The sequence below is a fragment of the Phyllobates terribilis genome, unplaced genomic scaffold (genome assembly GCF_046119375.1).
Source record: "Phyllobates terribilis strain yellow unplaced genomic scaffold, ASM4611937v1 Scaffold_34__1_contigs__length_13252353, whole genome shotgun sequence".
Classification (NCBI taxonomy): domain Eukaryota; kingdom Metazoa; phylum Chordata; class Amphibia; order Anura; family Dendrobatidae; genus Phyllobates; species Phyllobates terribilis.
In genome coordinates this window covers 3,763,224-3,784,375 of record NW_027362794.1, presented here as the reverse complement: position 1 = coordinate 3,784,375, position 21,152 = coordinate 3,763,224, and the positions used below count along the sequence as shown (strand labels likewise).

Below are 21,152 nucleotides of genomic sequence, written 5' to 3'. Positions count from 1 at the left end.
AACCCCCGGCTGTTCCCACCCGCCTCAACACCGTTGGAAGGGAGGAGAACCAATTAAGGCGGGGGGGTGGGGGTGGAACGAGCAGCTGTCTACCCTTAGCAGGAGGGTTGTTGATTAATTACCTCTCCTGCTGCTGCTGCTGCTGCTGGCTGTCCAGCAGCAGACTGAAGGTGGCTGCTGCTGTGCGCAGGTATATAAAGGCTCAGAGCCTATTATGACATGCGCAGCCAGCGTTCCATTGCCACATTCCGTCTACTGCAGGCGGGATACCTGGATGGCTGAATGTCACTGAGAAGCTCACAGAGACCGCCATAAGCAACAGTTTAAAAGAATGCCACAGACTAATCAACCAAACTTTTTGGGTTGGTTTCTCTTTTATAGTCTGCAGGCATTAAATGAAAGAAGTCAGTGTTCCAGCAGAGGGAGACAACGTTTCAGAAAAGGCATTGTAGCAAACCAAAAAAGAAATTTTAAGCGCAGCAGAGTAACCAGCTCACATACCTGTTAGCTCAGGTGAGTTTAAAAGGCTGCTGTTGATAACAAGGGCATTTGCTAAATAGATGGTGTGTGTGCAACAATATACTGAAAGGTCAATTATATTGTGCAGCTTATCTCACCACCTGTAGTTATTTAGGTGAAAGCTCCAAAATGCTTGCCTAATATGTCTGTTTATCCAAAAGGAAGTATAGAGGGAGAGCTAGATAGATATCATTGCATTACATTACATGGCAATGCAATGCACAGTTGCTGAAGTTGAACCAAAATGAGCTTGTCATCTGGCTTCTGCAACTTTTAACATGAAAAATCCAATGAGGAGAAGAAAAGCAAAGCCAAAGAGTCCATCCCAAAATCCGACAAACAAGCCAAATGAACAAAAAGCATTGAATTCAATTCTTTCTGATTTTAGAAACTGCATTAAAGAAGGGGTGCACCGGTCCTGGAGATACTGCAATACCAGGTCAATGCGTGGAGTGGACAGAGCAAGCTCTTTTTCCATCTCCCTGTTCTAAAAATCCATTTAATATATGGTCCCCAGATAGGGGACGTATCAGATATTAAACTGATAAGAACAGATACTACACTTGATCTTAGCCAAAAGGCCGAGAAGCGATAACCAGAATTGGTTTCCGACTACGGTGCCACCCAAGGATTCTGAAAAGTCCATTTGTGGAGATGGCCACCTGGACTCCCGTTAAGAAGACATGCTGTCAACCTCTAGATCCCTCACATGCCTGCACTTTTCGGCTTGCTGCTGCTGCAATCCACGCGTTTTAGATCTGCATAACTCCACCTCTTTTAGCACAGTACCCTCAACCCCCGGCTGTTCCCACCCGCCTCAACACCGTTGGAAGGGAGGAGAACCAATTAAGGCGGGGGGGGGGGTGGAACGAGCAGCTGTCTACCCTTAGCAGGAGGGTTGCTGATTAATTACCTCTCCTGCTGCTGCTGCTGGCTGTCCAGCAGCAGACTGAAGGTGGCTGCTGCTGTGCGCAGGTATATAAAGGCTCAGAGCCTATTATGACACGCGCAGCCAGCGTTCCATTACCACATTCCGTCTACTGCAGGCGGGATACCTGGATGGCTGAATGTCACTGAGAAGCTCACAGAGACCGCCATAAGCAACAGTTTAAAAGAATGCCACAGACTAATCAACCAAACTTTTTGGGTTGGTTTCTCTTTTATAGTCTGCAGGCATTAAATGAAAGAAGTCAGTGTTCCAGCAGAGGGAGACAACGTTTCAGAAAAGGCATTGTAGCAAACCAAAAAAGAAATTTTAAGCGCAGCAGAGTAACCAGCTCACATACCTGTTAGCTCAGGTGAGTTTAAAAGGCTGCTGTTGATAACAAGGGCATTTGCTAAATAGATGGTGTGTGTGCAACAATATACTGAAAGGTCAATTATATTGTGCAGCTTATCTCACCACCTGTAGTTATTTAGGTGAAAGCTCCAAAATGCTTGCCTAATATGTCTGTTTATCCAAAAGGAAGTATAGAGGGAGAGCTACATAGATAGCATTGCATTACATTACATGGCAATGCAATGCACAGTTGCTGAAGTTGAACCAAAATGAGCTTGTCATCTGGCTTCTGCAACTTTTAACATGAAAAATCCAATGAGGAGAAGAAAAGCAAAGCCAAAGAGTCCATCCCAAAATCCGACAAACAAGCCAAATGAACAAAAAGCATTGAATTCAATTCTTTCTGATTTTAGAAACTGCATTAAAGAAGGGGTGCACCGGTCCTGGAGATACTGCAATACCAGGTCAATGCGTGGAGTGGACAGAGCAAGCTCTTTTTCCATCTCCCTGTTCTAAAAATCCATTTAATATATAGTCCCCAGATAGGGGACGTATCAGATATTAAACTGATAAGAACAGATACTACACTTGATCTTAGCCAAAAGGCCGAGAAGCGATAACCAGAATTGGTTTCCGACTACGGTGCCACCCAAGGATTCTGAAAAGTCCATTTGTGGAGATGGCCACCTGGACTCCCGTTAAGAAGACATGCTGTCAACCTCTAGATCCCTCACATGCCTGCACTTTTCGGCTTGCTGCTGCTGCAATCCACGCGTTTTAGATCTGCATAACTCCACCTCTTTTAGCACAGTACCCTCAACCCCCGGCTGTTCCCACCCGCCTCAACACCGTTGGAAGGGAGGAGAACCAATTAAGGCGGGGGGGGGGTGGAACGAGCAGCTGTCTACCCTTAGCAGGAGGGTTGCTGATTAATTACCTCTCCTGCTGCTGCTGCTGCTGGCTGTCCAGCAGCAGACTGAAGGTGGCTGCTGCTGTGCGCAGGTATATAAAGGCTCAGAGCCTATTATGACACGCGCAGCCAGCGTTCCATTGCCACATTCCGTCTACTGCAGGCGGGATACCTGGATGGCTGAATGTCACTGAGAAGCTCACAGAGACCGCCATAAGCAACAGTTTAACAGAATGCCACAGACTAATCAACCAAACTTTTTGGGTTGGTTTCTCTTTTATAGTCTGCAGGCATTAAATGAAAGAAGTTAGTGTTCCAGCAGAGGGAGACAACGTTTCAGAAAAGGCATTGTAGCAAACCAAAAAAGAAATTTTAAGCGCAGCAGAGTAACCAGCTCACATACCTGTTAGCTCAGGTGAGTTTAAAAGGCTGCTGTTGATAACAAGGGCATTTGCTAAATAGATGGTGTGTGTGCAACAATATACTGAAAGGTCAATTATATTGTGCAGCTTATCTCACCACCTGTAGTTATTTAGGTGAAAGCTCCAAAATGCTTGCCTAATATGTCTGTTATCCAAAAGGAAGTATAGAGGGAGAGCTAGATAGATAGCATTGCATTACATTACATGGCAATGCAATGCACAGTTGCTGAAGTTGAACCAAAATGAGCTTGTCATCTGGCTTCTGCAACTTTTAACATGAAAAATCCAATGAGGAGAAGAAAAGCAAAGCCAAAGAGTCCATCCCAAAATCCGACAAACAAGCCAAATGAACAAAAAGCATTGAATTCAATTCTTTCTGATTTTAGAAACTGCATTAAAGAAGGGGTGCACCGGTCCTGGAGATACTGCAATACCAGGTCAATGCGTGGAGTGGACAGAGCAAGCTCTATTTCCATCTCCCTGTTCTAAAAATCCATTTAATATATGGTCCCCAGATAGGGGACGTATCAGATATTAAACTGATAAGAACAGATACTACACTTGATCTTAGCCAAAAGGCCGAGAAGCGATAACCAGAATTGGTTTCCGACTACGGTGCCACCCAAGGATTCTGAAAAGTCCATTTGTGGAGATGGCCACCTGGACTCCCGTTAAGAAGACATGCTGTCAACCTCTAGATCCCTCACATGCCTGCACTTTTCGGCTTGCTGCTGCTGCAATCCACGCGTTTTAGATCTGCATAACTCCACCTCTTTTAGCACAGTACCCTCAACCCCCGGCTGTTCCCACCCGCCTCAACACCGTTGGAAGGGAGGAGAACCAATTAAGGCGGGGGGGGGGGTGGAACGAGCAGCTGTCTACCCTTAGCAGGAGGGTTGCTGATTAATTACCTCTCCTGCTGCTGCTGCTGCTGGCTGTCCAGCAGCAGACTGAAGGTGGCTGCTGCTGTGCGCAGGTATATAAAGGCTCAGAGCCTATTATGACACGCGCAGCCAGCGTTCCATTGCCACATTCCGTCTACTGCAGGCGGGATACCTGGATGGCTGAATGTCACTGAGAAGCTCACAGAGACCGCCATAAGCAACAGTTTAAAAGAATGCCACAGACTAATCAACCAAACTTTTTGGGTTGGTTTCTCTTTTATAGTCTGCAGGCATTAAATGAAAGAAGTCAGTGTTCCAGCAGAGGGAGACAACGTTTCAGAAAAGGCATTGTAGCAAACCAAAAAAGAAATTTTAAGCGCAGCAGAGTAACCAGCTCACATACCTGTTAGCTCAGGTGAGTTTAAAAGGCTGCTGTTGATAACAAGGGCATTTGCTAAATAGATGGTGTGTGTGCAACAATATACTGAAAGGTCAATTATATTGTGCAGCTTATCTCACCACCTGTAGTTATTTAGGTGAAAGCTCCAAAATGCTTGCCTAATATGTCTGTTTATCCAAAAGGAAGTATAGAGGGAGAGCTAGATAGATAGCATTGCATTACATTACATGGCAATGCAATGCACAGTTGCTGAAGTTGAACCAAAATGAGCTTGTCATCTGGCTTCTGCAACTTTTAACATGAAAAATCCAATGAGGAGAAGAAAAGCAAAGCCAAAGAGTCCATCCCAAAATCCGACAAACAAGCCAAATGAACAAAAAGCATTGAATTCAATTCTTTCTGATTTTAGAAACTGCATTAAAGAAGGGGTGCACCGGTCCTGGAGATACTGCAATACCAGGTCAATGCGTGGAGTGGACAGAGCAAGCTCTTTTTCCATCTCCCTGTTCTAAAAATCCATTTAATATATGGTCCCCAGATAGGGGACGTATCAGATATTAAACTGATAAGAACAGATTTTTTTTTTTTTTTTTTTTTTTTAAACCATTCAGGTTAGTTTTATAGCAAATCAGTAGGATATACCAAAACTGTTGCAAAAAACTTCTCATCATCATGGCCATATTTATTAAGCATAAAGTAACCTAATATTACAGAAAGAAGAACATCTTATTAATATAAACCAAAAGATCACTGAAATTTTACAATATGCCTCCACTTTTTAAATTTCCATATTCCCTCGGCATCTGTTCCACCACCGCTACTACTATCCATCTTGTAAATCAAAAATAGCCTAGAAAGAATAATCCTAATACATTCATTTACTGTAATTGATTTCCTTTTAAATACACAAAGATTCCTCACATCCCACAAACTTTCTAACACACAAGCCATAATTAACCACAAAACTCTCTCCTTTACACGTCCACTTGCACCAATACCAAACATAACCACACGCCAATCCACAAAAGTCACTCCCGCCAAGCTCCTACACAACCCCCCTACACATTTCCACACGTCTTGCGCAAAATCACAATTCCACATCAGATGCATAACCGTCTCACAACCATTACATCCATCTCTTGGACAAACATCCGACCTAATCAAACCTCTCTTCTTTTGAACGTCTCTCACTGGAAGAATATTGTGAAACGCCATCCACACTACATCCTTCTGTTTGTTGGACATCCCATACATACCCAACTTTCTCCAAGCATCCGCAACCTCATTCCCTCTCAAACCAACAATATTAGACTCGACCTCATTTGCACACAATTTCCTATACACCCTCTTAGTCATTCTAAACTCATCCACCGGCACACTCAGCAAATCATACTTCTTGACAAACTTCTCAATCACCTCATACCACACCGGACACTTAAAAGACACAGGCACTCTCGCATCCCTCTTTCTCCAACCTAACCCATACAACATCCATCCTGCAGAATAACTTGCCATACATGCACCCTTATTACCTTTACCCAACAATACCACAATCGTCTTAATATAATGGAGCCCTAAAAAAACCTCAACATTAGGAAATCCCAAACCACCATGCTGGCAGGCCTTATAAAGGCTTTCCCTCTTCAGCTTCTCCATCTTGCTGCACCAGAAAAAAGAAAAAATCATTTTCTCAACTCTCTTCACTTTCCTAAAAGGGGATGGAAAAATTATGGCCACAAAAAGCAGAATGGGTAAGATCACTGCTTTGATAACTAGAACTTTGCCCCGCAAAGAAAGATCTCTCATTCTCCAAAAATTCAATTTTCGCTCAACACGCATACCACACTCGTCCCAACTCTCATTTCCTTTCAGATCATCATTGAAAAATACCCCTAAAATCTTAATTGCACTCTCCTTATACTTAACACCTTCCATACGAATACTGTCATCTCCAAAGCATTTGAAACTACACTTAGTCCAGTTAACTCTAAAACCTGATGCACCACAGAAAAAATCCAAAAGCAACCTCACCCTACTCATTGAAGCCATACTTTCACTCACCATCACAACATCATCCATGTAACCTAACACCTTCACATGCTTACCACCACTCCCAGGCACTAACAATCCTCTCATCATTTTCTCACGTCTCACTAAACACAGCAAAGGCTCAATCACACATACAAACAAGACAGGGGACATAGGGCACCCCTGTCTTACACCAGACCTAATCATCACTTTGTCAGACAACCATCCATTCACTAAAAACTCACTTGACACATAATCATATAAAGACTTAACTCCATTCAGAAAAACCCTAGGGAAACCCATCCTCTCCAATACTTTAAACAGAAACACATGCGAAACTCTATCAAAAGCCTTTTCGAAATCAATTGCTAACACCATACACTTCTGCTTTCTAGTCTTACAATCCCCAAGCATATCCCTTAACAATAACAAATTATCACTTATACTCCGACCAGGCACGGCACACACTTGGTCATCCTCCACAACCCTACCAATCACCTCACGCATACGATTTGCTAACAATTTACTGTAGACCTTATAATCAGCGTTAAGCAATGATATGGGTCTCCAGTTCTCCAAACGCTTTTTCTCACCCTTCTTAAACACAAGAACCACTATACCCTCTTTCATACTGTCACACAAAACACCATTCATCCACATATACCTACAAACCTCAGTCAAGTCCTTACCCAAAAACTCCCAAGCTTTCACATACAGCTCCACAGGCAACCCATCCTTCCCAGGCGTCTTATTCTTTTTAGCACTCATAACAACATTCCTCACCTCATCCAAAATAACATCCTCACACAAAGCATCACATTCATCCGAACCAAGTCTCTTCTCCATACCACTCAATACATGCGACACAAGTCCAGGATCAATCCATTTCTCATCGTACAACTTACTATAGAAGCCATTCACCTCATTCAACACATTCTTCCCAACCACACTAGATCCATCTTCACCTACCACTTCACTCAAATCCAACTTCCTTCCATTCATTTTTTTAAAAAAGTACCTGGTGCACTTTTCATTCTTTTCCAAATGCTCTAACTTGGTACGGTAAATAATCTCTTTACCTTTTTCATCCAGAAGACATTTTAACTCATTCTTAGCAACCTCAAGCTGATCAGACATATCCATTCCTTTCCTAACACACCCACGCAACCAATCAATCCGTCTACTTAAGTCATTAAATCTATTACGATATCTGGCAGCTTTTTTGTAGCCCCATTTTTTAAAGAAAGTTTTAAACTGAAATTTCACCCAATCCCACCATTCAAGCAAACTACCAAAATCACGCTTACGCCACCTCCAACTTGCATACCTTTTCTCCAACTCACTCATCACCTCCTCATCCTCCAACAACCTCGTATTCAATTTCCAAACCCCACCCCCAAACACCATGTCCCCATTCGCACTAAAAACTCCACGCAAACACTCATGATCAGAGAAAGGTACCTTATGTTGAACATAACTTGAACAAACCATATTTTTGGAAAATAACATCCTATCTATCCTCGATGAAATATTACCACGGTCAGCATAATATGTAGGCGGTGGTGGAATGCCATACTCAAGTATTGCAGCGTCTAAGAAAGAAAAATCAGAAATAAGTTGAGATAACTTTTTTCCAGTAATGTCCACATTACCTTCTGTGACACAATTACAGTCACCAACAAAAACTGTAGGAATTTTTCCAGGGAGAAAAAAACTCAATTTCTCAAGAAGAGCAAGCCGCTCCTCTTTTTTAGTAGGACAATATAAATTAATCATTCTAACCTTCCACCCCCTATAACTCAAAAAAACAATAATGCAGCGACCCACCTCCACAACCGTGTAACTATCAATAGTAATATTCTTATTACCAACTAAAATCCCCACACCATCATTTTTGTTAAAACTGGACCCCGACCAAACATACTGGCCATAAGGCCAGTCCTTATCCACTGGAGATTCAGTAATCCCACACTCTTGTAGACAATAGACATCTGCACTCAAACCCTTTAGATAATCCAGAACTGTTGTTCTTCGGGTAACAGATCTAATTTGCCTAACATTAAGGGACACAATGTCCCATCCAGAATGATGCGGCATAACTAAAGGGGATCACACATAACCTGAAAAAAAATAAAGAAAACATCAACTCAACCTTCATCAAGCAAAGCAAAGCTATTACCATCTGGCTGAATGCCAAATGTAACAATGTCAGGAGAAAATACATCTGACGGGTAAGCACGAGAGTCCACCGGGCTATCACACACGGCAGCAATGGATGAACACTCAGTCCTTGGCTTCTTCTTGACCACATCAGGATCCTCCTCATCAGAGAAACGGACAGCAGACAAGTCCCCTTGGGCACCGCCCCCGATCTCCTCTGAAGCAGTATTGCACCAAGATATGACAGGAGAATTGGACAAGTCCATTTCCCCCTCTCCACGGACACCAAACTGGGGAGGGAAAGGTGACATCACCTCTGGAATCACCATGTCAAAGCCTCCTGACGCAGGAGGCTGAAGCTGTGCATCTTCAAATATGTCGTCCATCTGAGTGCCATCCTCTTCCTCTTGGGGAGCAATTGCCTCCCCGACATCCGGAAGGGGACCTTGTGGAACCCTAGTAGAAGTCGAAGGAACAGCAGGCCCCTCCGCGACCACTTGAGCAAAAGACTTAGGAGTGGTTCTAGCTTGACACTGCCTAAGAACATGCCCCTCCTCACCACAAGCATCACACTTTACCTGGTTCTTGCAGTCTTTCGCCATATGACCAGACGTGTTACACTTCCTGCAGGTTGGCGGATACCTGCAGGACTCCTGGACATGACCATACTTGTTACATCTTCTGCAGAAAAAAGGAGCATCAGGAAAGTACAAGAAACCAGTGTCTCTCCCAATAGAGAAACTCATAGGAGGATAATGTATGCCCCCTGGCCCCTCGGGGTCTGTAGCAAAACGAACAAAGTACTTGTATTTGCCAGTCCACAAGCCTTCTTCATTCGAGATCTTGTGGGAAAAATGCACATAAGTACAATGCCTCCTCAAGAATACAGTAATGTCCTCCTGGGGGATAAAAGGATTGTGCATAAACACAACCACAGGAACATCCCCCTTTGAATAGAGGACAGTAAAAGTGAGTCCATCTAGGAGGGAGTTCTCAGTATGGCCTTTCAAGGTTCTATAAAGATTTTGGCAAGCAGCCATAGTAGAAAGAACCAGCACATACCTTCCATGACTTCTAAATTCCTGCAGGCAAAGAATGTCCGACTTCTTAATCTTCAATTCTTCATAGAAGATGGCATTCACCAGGTAGGACATGGAAAAATGTCCCTTCTTCTCCTCGGAAATCTCAATACGAAATCCATTCTTGACCCGGGGGTCCCCGGTCCCAGCAAATTTCAGCTTGACTCCCATAGTCAGCCACGGAAATCGCCTTCCCGTTTCCTCCTCACTCTCCCCCTATAGCAGCATCCAGCTTAAGCCACCGGAGTGGCGATGCTGGAAGGCCGAGGGCTAGCACTCAAGGAACCTGATGTCCAGACACTTGATCTGAGCCAAAAGGCCGAGAAGCGATAACCAGAATTGGTTTCCGACTACGGTGCCACCCAAGGATTCTGAAAAGTCCATTTGTGGAGATGGCCACCTGGACTCCCGTTAAGAAGACATGCTGTCAACCTCTAGATCCCTCACATGCCTGCACTTTTCGGCTTGCTGCTGCTGCAATCCACGCGTTTTAGATCTGCATAACTCCACCTCTTTTAGCACAGTACCCTCAACCCCCGTCTGTTCCCACCCGCCTCAACACCGTTGGAAGGGAGGAGAACCAATTAAGGCGGGGGGGGGGGGGTGGAACGAGCAGCTGTCTACCCTTAGCAGGAGGGTTGCTGATTAATTACCTCTCCTGCTGCTGCTGCTGCTGGCTGTCCAGCAGCAGACTGAAGGTGGCTGCTGCTGTGCGCAGGTATATAAAGGCTCAGAGCCTATTATGACACGCGCAGCCAGCGTTCCATTGCCACATTCCGTCTACTGCAGGCGGGATACCTGGATGGCTGAATGTCACTGAGAAGCTCACAGAGACCGCCATAAGCAACAGTTTAAAAGAATGCCACAGACTAATCAACCAAACTTTTTGGGTTGGTTTCTCTTTTATAGTCTGCAGGCATTAAATGAAAGAAGTCAGTGTTCCAGCAGAGGGAGACAACGTTTCAGAAAAGGCATTGTAGCAAACCAAAAAAGAAATTTTAAGCGCAGCAGAGTAACCAGCTCACATACCTGTTAGCTCAGGTGAGTTTAAAAGGCTGCTGTTGATAACAAGGGCATTTGCTAAATAGATGGTGTGTGTGCAACAATATACTGAAAGGTCAATTATATTGTGCAGCTTATCTCACCACCTGTAGTTATTTAGGTGAAAGCTCCAAAATGCTTGCCTAATATGTCTGTTTATCCAAAAGGAAGTATAGAGGGAGAGCTAGATAGATAGCATTGCATTACATTACATGGCAATGCAATGCACAGTTGCTGAAGTTGAACCAAAATGAGCTTGTCATCTGGCTTCTGCAACTTTTAACATGAAAAATCCAATGAGGAGAAGAAAAGCAAAGCCAAAGAGTCCATCCCAAAATCCGACAAACAAGCCAAATGAACAAAAAGCATTGAATTCAATTCTTTCTGATTTTAGAAACTGCATTAAAGAAGGGGTGCACCGGTCCTGGAGATACTGCAATACCAGGTCAATGCGTGGAGTGGACAGAGCAAGCTCTTTTTCCATCTCCCTGTTCTAAAAATCCATTTAATATATGGTCCCCAGATAGGGGACGTATCAGATATTAAACTGATAAGAACAGATACTACACTTGATCTTAGCCAAAAGGCCGAGAAGCGATAACCAGAATTGGTTTCCGACTACGGTGCCACCCAAGGATTCTGAAAAGTCCATTTGTGGAGATGGCCACCTGGACTCCCGTTAAGAAGACATGCTGTCAACCTCTAGATCCCTCACATGCCTGCACTTTTCGGCTTGCTGCTGCTGCAATCAACGCGTTTTAGATCTGCATAACTCCACCTCTTTTAGCACAGTACCCTCAACCCCCGGCTGTTCCCACCCGCCTCAACACCGTTGGAAGGGAGGAGAACCAATTAAGGCGGGGGGGGGGGGGTGGAACGAGCAGCTGTCTACCCTTAGCAGGAGGGTTGCTGATTAATTACCTCTGCTGCTGCTGCTGGCTGTCCAGCAGCAGACTGAAGGTGGCTGCTGCTGTGCGCAGGTATATAAAGGCTCAGAGCCTATTATGACACGCGCAGCCAGCGTTCCATTGCCACATTCCGTCTACTGCAAGCGGGATACCTGGATGGCTGAATGTCACTGAGAAGCTCACAGAGACCGCCATAAGCAACAGTTTAAAAGAATGCCACAGACTAATCAACCAAACTTTTTGGGTTGGTTTCTCTTTTATAGTCTGCAGGCATTAAATGAAAGAAGTCAGTGTTCCAGCAGAGGGAGACAACGTTTCAGAAAAGGCATTGTAGCAAACCAAAAAAGAAATTTTAAGCGCAGCAGAGTAACCAGCTCACATACCTGTTAGCTCAGGTGAGTTTAAAAGGCTGCTGTTGATAACAAGGGCATTTGCTAAATAGATGGTGTGTGTGCAACAATATACTGAAAGGTCAATTATATTGTGCAGCTTATCTCACCACCTGTAGTTATTTAGGTGAAAGCTCCAAAATGCTTGCCTAATATGTCTGTTTATCCAAAAGGAAGTATAGAGGGAGAGCTAGATAGATAGCATTGCATTACATTACATGGCAATGCAATGCACAGTTGCTGAAGTTGAACCAAAATGAGCTTGTCATCTGGCTTCTGCAACTTTTAACATGAAAAATCCAATGAGGAGAAGAAAAGCAAAGCCAAAGAGTCCATCCCAAAATCCGACAAACAAGCCAAATGAACAAAAAGCATTGAATTCAATTCTTTCTGATTTTAGAAACTGCATTAAAGAAGGGGTGCACCGGTCCTGGAGATACTGCAATACCAGGTCAATGCGTGGAGTGGACAGAGCAAGCTCTTTTTCCATCTCCCTGTTCTAAAAATCCATTTAATATATGGTCCCCAGATAGGGGACGTATCAGATATTAAACTGATAAGAACAGATACTACACTTGATCTTAGCCAAAAGGCCGAGAAGCGATAACCAGAATTGGTTTCCGACTACGGTGCCACCCAAGGATTCTGAAAAGTCCATTTGTGGAGATGGCCACCTGGACTCCCGTTAAGAAGACATGCTGTCAACCTCTAGATCCCTCACATGCCTGCACTTTTCGGCTTGCTGCTGCTGCAATCCACGCGTTTTAGATCTGCATAACTCCACCTCTTTTAGCACAGTACCCTCAACCCCCGGCTGTTCCCACCCGCCTCAACACCGTTGGAAGGGAGGAGAACCAATTAAGGCGGGGGGGGGGGGGTGGAACGAGCAGCTGTCTACCCTTAGCAGGAGGGTTGCTGATTAATTACCTCTCCTGCTGCTGCTGCTGCTGGCTGTCCAGCAGCAGACTGAAGGTGGCTGCTGCTGTGCGCAGGTATATAAAGGCTCAGAGCCTATTATGACACGCGCAGCCAGCGTTCCATTGCCACATTCCGTCTACTGCAGGCGGGATACCTGGATGGCTGAATGTCACTGAGAAGCTCACAGAGACCGCCATAAGCAACAGTTTAAAAGAATGCCACAGACTAATCAACCAAACTTTTTGGGTTGGTTTCTCTTTTATAGTCTGCAGGCATTAAATGAAAGAAGTCAGTGTTCCAGCAGAGGGAGACAACGTTTCAGAAAAGGCATTGTAGCAAACCAAAAAAGAAATTTTAAGCGCAGCAGAGTAACCAGCTCACATACCTGTTAGCTCAGGTGAGTTTAAAAGGCTGCTGTTGATAACAAGGGCATTTGCTAAATAGATGGTGTGTGTGCAACAATATACTGAAAGGTCAATTATATTGTGCAGCTTATCTCACCACCTGTAGTTATTTAGGTGAAAGCTCCAAAATGCTTGCCTAATATGTCTGTTTATCCAAAAGGAAGTATAGAGGGAGAGCTAGATAGATAGCATTGCATTACATTACATGGCAATGCAATGCACAGTTGCTGAAGTTGAACCAAAATGAGCTTGTCATCTGGCTTCTGCAACTTTTAACATGAAAAATCCAATGAGGAGAAGAAAAGCAAAGCCAAAGAGTCCATCCCAAAATCCGACAAACAAGCCAAATGAACAAAAAGCATTGAATTCAATTCTTTCTGATTTTAGAAACTGCATTAAAGAAGGGGTGCACCGGTCCTGGAGATACTGCAATACCAGGTCAATGCGTGGAGTGGACAGAGCAAGCTCTTTTTCCATCTCCCTGTTCTAAAAATCCATTTAATATATGGTCCCCAGATAGGGGACGTATCAGATATTAAACTGATAAGAACAGATACTACACTTGATCTTAGCCAAAAGGCCGAGAAGCGATAACCAGAATTGGTTTCCGACTACGGTGCCACCCAAGGATTCTGAAAAGTCCATTTGTGGAGATGGCCACCTGGACTCCCGTTAAGAAGACATGCTGTCAACGTCTAGATCCCTCACATGCCTGCACTTTTCGGCTTGCTGCTGCTGCAATCCACGCGTTTTAGATCTGCATAACTCCACCTCTTTTAGCACAGTACCCTCAACCCCCGGCTGTTCCCACCCGCCTCAACACCGTTGGAAGGGAGGAGAACCAATTAAGGCGGGGGGGGGGGTGGAACGAGCAGCTGTCTACCCTTAGCAGGAGGGTTGCTGATTAATTACCTCTCCTGCTGCTGCTGCTGCTGGCTGTCCAGCAGCAGACTGAAGGTGGCTGCTGCTGTGCGCAGGTATATAAAGGCTCAGAGCCTATTATGACACGCGCAGCCAGCGTTCCATTGCCACAATCCGTCTACTGCAGGCGGGATACCTGGATGGCTGAATGTCACTGAGAAGCTCACAGAGACCGCCATAAGCAACAGTTTAAAAGAATGCCACAGACTAATCAACCAAACTTTTTGGGTTGGTTTCTCTTTTATAGTCTGCAGGCATTAAATGAAAGAAGTCAGTGTTCCAGCAGAGGGAGACAACGTTTCAGAAAAGGCATTGTAGCAAACCAAAAAAGACATTTTAAGCGCAGCAGAGTAACCAGCTCACATACCTGTTAGCTCAGGTGAGTTTAAAAGGCTGCTGTTGATAACAAGGGCATTTGCTAAATAGATGGTGTGTGTGCAACAATATACTGAAAGGTCAATTATATTGTGCAGCTTATCTCACCACCTGTAGTTATTTAGGTGAAAGCTCCAAAATGCTTGCCTAATATGTCTGTTTATCCAAAAGGAAGTATAGAGGGAGAGCTAGATAGATAGCATTGCATTACATTACATGGCAATGCAATGCACAGTTGCTGAAGTTGAACCAAAATGAGCTTGTCATCTGGCTTCTGCAACTTTTAACATGAAAAATCCAATGAGGAGAAGAAAAGCAAAGCCAAAGAGTCCATCCCAAAATCCGACAAACAAGCCAAATGAACAAAAAGCATTGAATTCAATTCTTTCTGATTTTAGAAACTGCATTAAAGAAGGGGTGCACCGGTCCTGGAGATACTGCAATACCAGGTCAATGCGTGGAGTGGACAGAGCAAGCTCTTTTTCCATCTCCCTGTTCTAAAAATCCATTTAATATATGGTCCCCAGATAGGGGACGTATCAGATATTAAACTGATAAGAACAGATACTACACTTGATCTTAGCCAAAAGGCCGAGAAGCGATAACCAGAATTGGTTTCCGACTACGGTGCCACCCAAGGATTCTGAAAAGTCCATTTGTGGAGATGGCCACCTGGACTCCCGTTAAGAAGACATGCTGTCAACCTCTAGATCCCTCACATGCCTGCACTTTTCGGCTTGCTGCTGCTGCAATCCACGCGTTTTAGATCTGCATAACTCCACCTCTTTTAGCACAGTACCCTCAACCCCCGGCTGTTCCCACCCGCCTCAACACCGTTGGAAGGAAGGAGAACCAATTAAGGCGGGGGGGGTGGGGGTGGAACGAGCAGCTGTCTACCCTTAGCAGGAGGGTTGCTGATTAATTACCTCTCCTGCTGCTGCTGCTGCTGGCTGTCCAGCAGCAGACTGAAGGTGGCTGCTGCTGTGCGCAGGTATATAAAGGCTCAGAGCCTATTATGACACGCGCAGCCAGCGTTCCATTGCCACATTCCGTCTACTGCAGGCGGGATACCTGGATGGCTGAATGTCACTGAGAAGCTCACAGAGACCGCCATAAGCAACAGTTTAAAAGAATGCCACAGACTAATCAACCAAACTTTTTGGGTTGGTTTCTCTTTTATAGTCTGCAGGCATTAAATGAAAGAAGTCAGTGTTCCAGCAGAGGGAGACAACGTTTCAGAAAAGGCATTGTAGCAAACCAAAAAAGAAATTTTAAGCGCAGCAGAGTAACCAGCTCACATACCTGTTAGCTCAGGTGAGTTTAAAAGGCTGCTGTTGATAACAAGGGCATTTGCTAAATAGATGGTGTGTGTGCAACAATATACTGAAAGGTCAATTATATTGTGCAGCTTATCTCACCACCTGTAGTTATTTAGGTGAAAGCTCCAAAATGCTTGCCTAATATGTCTGTTTATCCAAAAGGAAGTATAGAGGGAGAGCTAGATAGATAGCATTGCATTACATTACATGGCAATGCAATGCACAGTTGCTGAAGTTGAACCAAAATGAGCTTGTCATCTGGCTTCTGCAACTTTTAACATGAAAAATCCAATGAGGAGAAGAAAAGCAAAGCCAAAGAGTCCATCCCAAAATCCGACAAACAAGCCAAATGAACAAAAAGCATTGAATTCAATTCTTTCTGATTTTAGAAACTGCATTAAAGAAGGGGTGCACCGGTCCTGGAGATACTGCAATACCAGGTCAATGCGTGGAGTGGACAGAGCAAGCTCTTTTTCCATCTCCCTGTTCTAAAAATCCATTTAATATATGGTCCCCAGATAGGGGACGTATCAGATATTAAACTGATAAGAACAGATACTACACTTGATCTTAGCCAAAAGGCCGAGAAGCGATAACCAGAATTGGTTTCTGACTACGGTGCCACCCAAGGATTCTGAAAAGTCCATTTGTGGAGATGGCCACCTGGACTCCCGTTAAGAAGACATGCTGTCAACCTCTAGATCCCTCACATGCCTGCACTTTTCGGCTTGCTGCTGCTGCAATCCACGCGTTTTAGATCTGCATAACTCCACCTCTTTTAGCACAGTACCCTCAACCCCCGGCTGTTCCCACCCGCCTCAACACCGTTGGAAGGGAGGAGAACCAATTAAGGCGGGGGGGGGGGTGGAACGAGCAGCTGTCTACCCTTAGCAGGAGGGTTGCTGATTAATTACCTCTCCTGCTGCTGCTGCTGCTGGCTGTCCAGCAGCAGACTGAAGGTGGCTGCTGCTGTGAGCAGGTATATAAAGGCTCAGAGCCTATTATGACACGCGCAGCCAGCGTTCCATTGCCACATTCCGTCTACTGCAGGCGGGATACCTGGATGGCTGAATGTCACTGAGAAGCTCACAGAGACCGCCATAAGCAACAGTTTAAAAGAATGCCACAGACTAATCAACCAAACTTTTTGGGTTGGTTTCTCTTTTATAGTCTGCAGGCATTAAATGAAAGAAGTCAGTGTTCCAGCAGAGGGAGACAACGTTTCAGAAAAGGCATTGTAGCAAACCAAAAAAGAAATTTTAAGCGCAGCAGAGTAACCAGCTCACATACCTGTTAGCTCAGGTGAGTTTAAAAGGCTGCTGTTGATAACAAGGGCATTTGCTAAATAGATGGTGTGTGTGCAACAATATACTGAAAGGTCAATTATATTGTGCAGCTTATCTCACCACCTGTAGTTATTTAGGTGAAAGCTCCAAAATGCTTGCCTAATATGTCTGTTTATCCAAAAGGAAGTATAGAGGGAGAGCTAGATAGATAGCATTGCATTACATTACATGGCAATGCAATGCACAGTTGCTGAAGTTGAACCAAAATGAGCTTGTCATCTGGCTTCTGCAACTTTTAACATGAAAAATCCAATGAGGAGAAGAAAAGCAAAGCCAAAGAGTCCATCCCAAAATCCGACAAACAAGCCAAATGAACAAAAAGCATTGAATTCAATTCTTTCTGATTTTAGAAACTGCATTAAAGAAGGGGTGCACCGGTCCTGGAGATACTGCAATACCAGGTCAATGCGTGGAGTGGACAGAGCAAGCTCTTTTTCCATCTCCCTGTTCTAAAAATCCATTTAATATATGGTCCCCAGATAGGGGACGTATCAGATATTAAACTGGTAAGAACAGATACTACACTTGATCTTAGCCAAAAGGCCGAGAAGCGATAACCAGAATTGGTTTCCGACTACGGTGCCACCCAAGGATTCTGAAAAGTCCATTTGTGGAGATGGCCACCTGGACTCCCGTTAAGAAGACATGCTGTCAACCTCTAGATCCCTCACATGCCTGCACTTTTCGGCTTGCTGCTGCTGCAATCCACGCGTTTTAGATCTGCATAACTCCACCTCTTTTAGCAGAGTACCCTCAACCCCCGGCTGTTCCCACCCGCCTCAACACCGTTGGAAGGGAGGAGAACCAATTAAGGCGGGGGGGGGGTGGAACGAGCAGCTGTCTACCCTTAGCAGGAGGGTTGCTGATTAATTACCTCTCCTGCTGCTGCTGCTGCTGGCTGTCCAGCAGCAGACTGAAGGTGGCTGCTGCTGTGCGCAGGTATATAAAGGCTCAGAGCCTATTATGACACGCGCAGCCAGCGTTCCATTGCCACATTCCGTCTACTGCAGGCGGGATACCTGGATGGCTGAATGTCACTGAGAAGCTCACAGAGACCGCCATAAGCAACAGTTTAAAAGAATGCCACAGACTAATCAACCAAACTTTTTGGGTTGGTTTCTCTTTTATAGTCTGCAGGCATTAAATGAAATAAGTCAGTGTTCCAGCAGAGGGAGACAACGTTTCAGAAAAGGCATTGTAGCAAACCAAAAAAGAAATTTTAAGCGCAGCAGAGTAACCAGCTCACATACCTGTTAGCTCAGGTGAGTTTAAAAGGCTGCTGTTGATAACAAGGGCATTTGCTAAATAGATGGTGTGTGTGCAACAATATACTGAAAGGTCAATTATATTGTGCAGCTTATCTCACCACCTGTAGTTATTTAGGTGAAAGCTCCAAAATGCTTGCCTAATATGTCTGTTTATCCAAAAGGAAGTATAGAGGGAGAGCTAGATAGATAGCATTGCATTACATTACATGGCAATGCAATGCACAGTTGCTGAAGTTGAACCAAAATGAGCTTGTCATCTGGCTTCTGCAACTTTTAACATGAAAAATCCAATGAGGAGAAGAAAAGCAAAGCCAAAGAGTCCATCCCAAAATCCGACAAACAAGCCAAATGAACAAAAAGCATTGAATTCAATTCTTTCTGATTTTAGAAACTGCATTAAAGAAGGGGTGCACCGGTCCTGGAGATACTGCAATACCAGGTCAATGCGTGGAGTGGACAGAGCAAGCTCTTTTTCCATCTCCCTGTTCTAAAAATCCATTTAATATATGGTCCCCAGATAGGGGACGTATCAGATATTAAACTGATAAGAACAGATACTACACTTGATCTTAGCCAAAAGGCCGAGAAGCGATAACCAGAATTGGTTTCCGACTACGGTGCCACCCAAGGATTCTGAAAAGTCCATTTGTGGAGATGGCCACCTGGACTCCCGTTAAGAAGACATGCTGTCAACCTCTAGATCCCTCACATGCCTGCACTTTTCGGCTTGCTGCTGCTGCAATCCACGCGTTTTAGATCTGCATAACTCCACCTCTTTTAGCACAGTACCCTCAACCCCCGGCTGTTCCCACCCGCCTCAACACCGTTGGAAGGGAGGAGAACCAATTAAGGCGGGGGGGGGGGGATGGAACGAGCAGCTGTCTACCCTTAGCAGGAGGGTTGCTGATTAATTACCTCTCCTGCTGCTGCTGCTGGCTGTCCAGCAGCAGACTGAAGGTGGCTGCTGCTGTGCGCAGGTATATAAAGGCTCAGAGCCTATTATGACACGCGCAGCCAGCGTTCCATTGCCACATTCCGTCTACTGCAGGCGGGATACCTGGATGGCTGAATGTCACTGAGAAGCTCACAGAGACCGCCATAAGCAACAGTTTAAAAGAATGCCACAGACTAATCAACCAAACTTTTTGGGTTGGTTTCTCTTTTATAGTCTGCAGGCATTAAATGAAAGAAGTCAGTGTTCCAGCAGAGGGAGACAACGTTTCAGAAAAGGCATTGTAGCAAACCAAAAAAGAAATTTTAAGCGCAGCAGAGTAACCAGCTCACATACCTGTTAGCTCAGGTGAGTTTAAAAGGCTGCTGTTGATAACAAGGGCATTTGCTAAATAGATGGTGTGTGTGCAACAATATACTGAAAGGTCAATTATATTGTGCAGCTTATCTCACCACCTGTAGTTATTTAGGTGAAAGCTCCAAAATGCTTGCCTAATATGTCTGTTTATCCAAAAGGAAGTATAGAGGGAGAGCTAGATAGATAGCATTGCATTACATTACATGGCAATGCAATGCACAGTTGCTGAAGTTGAACCAAAATGAGCTTGTCATCTGGCTTCTGCAACTTTTAACATGAAAAATCCAATGAGGAGAAGAAAAGCAAAGCCAAAGAGTCCATCCCAAAATCCGACAAACAAGCCAGATGAACAAAAAGCATTGAATTCAATTCTTTCTGATTTTAGAAACTGCATTAAAGAAGGGGTGCACCGGTCCTGGAGATACTGCAATACCAGGTCAATGCGTGGAGTGGACAGAGCAAGCTCTTTTTCCATCTCCCTGTTCTAAAAATCCATTTAATATATGGTCCCCAGATAGGGGACGTATCAGATATTAAACTGATAAGAACAGATACTACACTTGATCTTAGCCAAAAGGCCGAGAAACGATAACCAGAATTGGTTTCCGACTACGGTGCCACCCAAGGATTCTGAAAAGTCCATTTGTGGAGATGGCCACCTGGACTCCCGTTAAGAAGACATGCTGTCAACCTCTAGATCCCTCACATGCCTGCACTTTTCGGCTTGCTGCTGCTGCAATCCACGCGTTTTAGATCTGCATAACTCCACCTCTTTTAGCACAGTACCCTCAACCCCCGGCTGTTCCCACCCGCCTCAACACCGTTGGAAGGGAGGAGAACCAATTAAGGCGGGGGGGGGGGTGGAACGAGCAGCTGTCTACCCTTAGCAGGAGGGTTGCTGATTAATTACCTCTCCTGCTGCTGCTGCTGCTGCTGGCTGTCCAGCAGCAGACTGAAGGTGGCTGCTGCTGTGCGCAGGTATATAAAGGCTCAGAGCCTATTATGACACGCGCAGCCAGCGTTCCATTGCCACATTCCGTCTACTGCAGGCGGGATACCTGGATGGCTGAATGTCACTGAGAAGCTCACAGAGACCGCCATAAGCAACAGTTTAAAAGAATGCCACAGACTAATCAACCAAACTTTTTGGGTTGGTTTCTCTTTTATAGTCTGCAGGCATTAAATGAAAGAAGTCAGTGTTCCAGCAGAGGGAGACAACGTTTCAGAAAAGGCATTGTAGCAAACCAAAAAAGAAATTTTAAGCGCAGCAGAG

At 44.7% G+C, this 21,152-nt stretch overlaps 12 non-coding genes across 12 annotated transcripts; all 12 read right to left on the bottom strand.

Moving 5' to 3' along the window:
* Positions 1-921: 921 nt before the first annotated feature.
* LOC141180770 (U2 spliceosomal RNA) lies at positions 922-1,112 on the bottom strand. Its single transcript, XR_012256409.1, has one exon. It is a non-coding gene; the product is annotated as a U2 spliceosomal RNA (small nuclear RNA).
* Positions 1,113-2,225: 1,113 nt separating this feature from the next.
* Positions 2,226-2,416, bottom strand: LOC141181319 (U2 spliceosomal RNA). The gene has a single exon (XR_012256907.1). It is a non-coding gene; the product is annotated as a U2 spliceosomal RNA (small nuclear RNA).
* Positions 2,417-3,530: 1,114 nt separating this feature from the next.
* Positions 3,531-3,721, bottom strand: LOC141182055 (U2 spliceosomal RNA). Its single transcript, XR_012257545.1, has one exon. It is a non-coding gene; the product is annotated as a U2 spliceosomal RNA (small nuclear RNA).
* Positions 3,722-4,837: 1,116 nt separating this feature from the next.
* Positions 4,838-5,021, bottom strand: LOC141182034 (U2 spliceosomal RNA). Its single transcript, XR_012257527.1, has one exon. It is a non-coding gene; the product is annotated as a U2 spliceosomal RNA (small nuclear RNA).
* A 6,109-nt stretch (positions 5,022-11,130) lies between these two features.
* Positions 11,131-11,321, bottom strand: LOC141180768 (U2 spliceosomal RNA). Its single transcript, XR_012256408.1, has one exon. It is a non-coding gene; the product is annotated as a U2 spliceosomal RNA (small nuclear RNA).
* A 1,112-nt stretch (positions 11,322-12,433) lies between these two features.
* Positions 12,434-12,624, bottom strand: LOC141180767 (U2 spliceosomal RNA). The gene has a single exon (XR_012256407.1). It is a non-coding gene; the product is annotated as a U2 spliceosomal RNA (small nuclear RNA).
* Positions 12,625-13,742: 1,118 nt separating this feature from the next.
* LOC141180766 (U2 spliceosomal RNA) lies at positions 13,743-13,933 on the bottom strand. Its single transcript, XR_012256406.1, has one exon. It is a non-coding gene; the product is annotated as a U2 spliceosomal RNA (small nuclear RNA).
* A 1,116-nt stretch (positions 13,934-15,049) lies between these two features.
* Positions 15,050-15,240, bottom strand: LOC141180765 (U2 spliceosomal RNA). The gene has a single exon (XR_012256405.1). It is a non-coding gene; the product is annotated as a U2 spliceosomal RNA (small nuclear RNA).
* A 1,119-nt stretch (positions 15,241-16,359) lies between these two features.
* On the bottom strand, positions 16,360-16,550 carry LOC141180764 (U2 spliceosomal RNA). The gene has a single exon (XR_012256404.1). It is a non-coding gene; the product is annotated as a U2 spliceosomal RNA (small nuclear RNA).
* Positions 16,551-17,666: 1,116 nt separating this feature from the next.
* Positions 17,667-17,857, bottom strand: LOC141181756 (U2 spliceosomal RNA). Its single transcript, XR_012257303.1, has one exon. It is a non-coding gene; the product is annotated as a U2 spliceosomal RNA (small nuclear RNA).
* Positions 17,858-18,972: 1,115 nt separating this feature from the next.
* Positions 18,973-19,163, bottom strand: LOC141180763 (U2 spliceosomal RNA). Its single transcript, XR_012256403.1, has one exon. It is a non-coding gene; the product is annotated as a U2 spliceosomal RNA (small nuclear RNA).
* A 1,115-nt stretch (positions 19,164-20,278) lies between these two features.
* Positions 20,279-20,469, bottom strand: LOC141181535 (U2 spliceosomal RNA). Its single transcript, XR_012257102.1, has one exon. It is a non-coding gene; the product is annotated as a U2 spliceosomal RNA (small nuclear RNA).
* Between the last annotated feature and the right edge of the window lie 683 nt (positions 20,470-21,152).